Genomic DNA, 2,866 nt, shown 5'->3' with positions numbered 1-2,866 from the left:
TTTTGTCCCCCTGGAGCAGGGGGTTGGAGCTGCGGCACCCCTCTTGGCTCTAATGTGGAGATCCGAGATGGGCTGGTGGCCTGGCTGAGACTTGGGGACAAGCTCCTGCTGCCCCCTCAGTGAACCCAGAGGCTAGGGACATCCTGCGTATGATCTTAGCCTCTTGTTCTGTGTCCCTTGTCCTCCCAGGCCTACCCTCCCTACTTCCAAAACCAATTTAGAGGAAGGACTTGAGATTCATTCACAGTCAAGGATAATTAGCCCGATTGTCTTCCCTTACCTAATGGAATAAAACGCTAATTGTGGAAATAAAGGCATCATCGAGTACAGGGTTTGGCAGACTCTGGCTCCACAGGCTGGCAGCAGACTGGTTTTGTTTTAAAGTTTACTGGAATATAGCCATGTCCATCGTTCAAGTATGGCTGCCTTCAGACTACAGCGGTAGAGTTGAGTCGTTGCCATAGAGACTGGATGGGCCGAAAAGCCAAAAGTCTTTGTTATCTGGCTCTTTGGAAAGAATCTGTGATCCCTGAGCTAGTGAGAAGGAGAGATAGTTTTGTCTGGGGCACTGGGCCTGAACTGCCACTTGGCGGCTGCATGCTCGAGGCTAAGGATTACAAACACCAGAGCTGGAGGTACCGATCAGCTAGTGCCGTGTACTTGCTCTGTGGCCCAGGTATGCCACTTAGAGCTGCAGCTTCCTCATCTGTAACAGAATCAGTGGGTGACAATGCTTTCTCATTTAAAACCATCGCACTTAAAACACTGTCAGACAGCCTGGGTTCAAATCCCAGTAAACTGTGTGGCCTTGGGCAAGTCGCTTCACCTCGCCAAGCCTCAGCTCCTTCCTCTTAAAGACGGAGATGATAACAGAGTACCCGCCTCAGAAGTTTGTCGTGAAGATTAAATGGAATTGTATACGTAAACCAGTCACACAGTTCCTAGCGCCCAGTGTGTGCTCCATAAGTGGCGGATGTCATCATGACCAGACAGTTTCTGCAGGGGAGAGGGTAGGGGAGGACTAGGCAGGAGTCAGGGGAATCAGCAGAGGACGGACCGGAGGAGACGTCCTCACGCCATCTGAGCAGGGCCCCGTCATGCGCTCAGTGAACCGGGCGTGACGGTTGCTGGGCGACAACTGGGGCCTGGATGTGCAGAGGCCCAGTGGGTAAGGGGCCCCTGCAGGGGGACCTAAGCCCGGCTCCTCGGGCTGGGGGTGGACAGAGTAGCCCCCAGGCATGGAGGGTTGGGGATGAGAAAGCAGAGGGCCCCAGTGGGCAGCGGGTGCCTCCCCTGCGCTGTCGGGCTGGCGTGAGGCACAGCAGGGTAGGGCGAGGGTGCCTCGGCCTCTGGCGGCCTTACTTGGGTAGTTCCTGCAGCCTCCCGCGGTGGAGCCCCGCCTCCAGTTCCCATCCATCTTGGTGAGTTTCCACTTCTTGTAGCTATCGGCGGTGAGGGTGTCGGGGGTCAGGTTGCAGATCTCCAGGCGGGAATAGTGCCTCAGGAAGTCGCTTAAGGACATCCTGGCAAAAGCAGGGACACGGGCATCCAGGTTACAACGGGGCGAATTGATAAGCTTTGACCCGAGCCAGGCAGGGCAGCTGGGAGATAGCACCTCGGGGCCAAGTGCCACCAGGCCTGCACTCAGAAGGCACCGGTTCCCATCTCAGCGCTGCCACTGTCTAGCTGGGTGACTGCGAACAAGTTACTTAAACCTCTCTGAAGCTGAGAACTCTAATCTGTCAAACTGGGAGCATGAGTATGAAATGAGAAAGCATACGGGCACTCACTGGGTCACTGGCAGGGAGTCGACGGCTGCAGAGTGGCGCGTGCACACACGCGTGCGCGCGCGCACACACACACACACACACACACACACACAGCGTGGGTCCGTCACGCTCTCGAAGGAACCTGTTTCTGAAGGCCTTGGCATGAATCGCCACGAACTGGTTGGGAGAGGGGCCCATCTTTTCCCTGCTCTTCTTGGGATCTGAACATGACTGAGTCCCGCTCAGCCTTCTCTGGGAAGCTGCTCAGCTCGTGCACCCCGTTGCAGAGGTGGACAAACTGAAGAGGTTTACGAATGTTTTTGTGGAGGGTCTTACAGTGTATTTAGAACAACAACTAACTCTGAATCCCAGGCCCCTGTGGGAAAATCTCACTAATTTTCTAGTAACAGTCACGGGGTCAGACACCTCTGTCCTTGACCCCTGTAACCGCCTTACCAGAATTCCCCGTCTTCATGCCGTCTGGTCAGCCTTTCCCTCACCTCTGGGTCGACGGTGTTCCAGTTTGGGCAGCTGGAAACCAAGTCACGGGAGAGGCGTTAGAGACTGACGCGGGGCGCTGACTTCTGCCCCAGGCTCCCCAAAGCTGAGGACCAGGACCCACACCCCAGTAAGGGAGGCAAGGAACACACGTGTGGCCAAGGCTCAGCGGAGCAAGGCGAGAGGATGTGTCATCCTGGAAGGTGGTGGCGAGAGAGAGTCCAGGAAATGAACCCAGCCCGTCAGAGAGAGATGGAGGGGCCGCGACAGTGTGATAGCGGCAGGGCACCGCGGCCCCCACCGCGGCCGGGGGCCTGGCCGGGTCTCCGCCGTGGCAGCAGGCGGGGAGAACTCTGGGTGCTGGGCGGTGGAACGGGGAAGACCATTAAGGGGCTCACGGGAGATTGTACCCCAAACAGCCGCGGGTGTAGCGGGCTGACCAGGAAGCCCCAGAAATCAACAGAGGGGCTCCTCTTGGGTCTTAGGCACAAAGATTAGGTCCTGGGACTAGACGGAGAGACGGGGGGTGGGGTGTGCTTTTTCCCTGAAGGTCCAATAGCTGGGTGAATCTGAGCGAGGGGCGGACCGACCGCGAGGAC

The 2,866-nt window shown here is 57.1% G+C and overlaps 1 long non-coding RNA gene across 1 annotated transcript; it reads right to left on the bottom strand.

Moving 5' to 3' along the window:
* Positions 1-1,426: 1,426 nt before the first annotated feature.
* LOC111735035 lies at positions 1,427-2,382 on the bottom strand. Its single transcript, XR_002778656.1, has 2 exons — positions 2,226-2,382; positions 1,427-1,523 (listed from the first exon to the last, which is right to left on the bottom strand). It is a non-coding gene; the product is annotated as an uncharacterized LOC111735035 (long non-coding RNA).
* Between the last annotated feature and the right edge of the window lie 484 nt (positions 2,383-2,866).

Source organism: Pteropus vampyrus, unplaced genomic scaffold (genome assembly GCF_000151845.1).
Source record: "Pteropus vampyrus isolate Shadow unplaced genomic scaffold, Pvam_2.0 Scaffold12333, whole genome shotgun sequence".
Lineage (NCBI taxonomy): Eukaryota > Metazoa > Chordata > Mammalia > Chiroptera > Pteropodidae > Pteropus > Pteropus vampyrus.
Note: the sequence above shows the minus strand (reverse complement) of the source record. Positions and strands in the feature narration are given on the sequence as shown.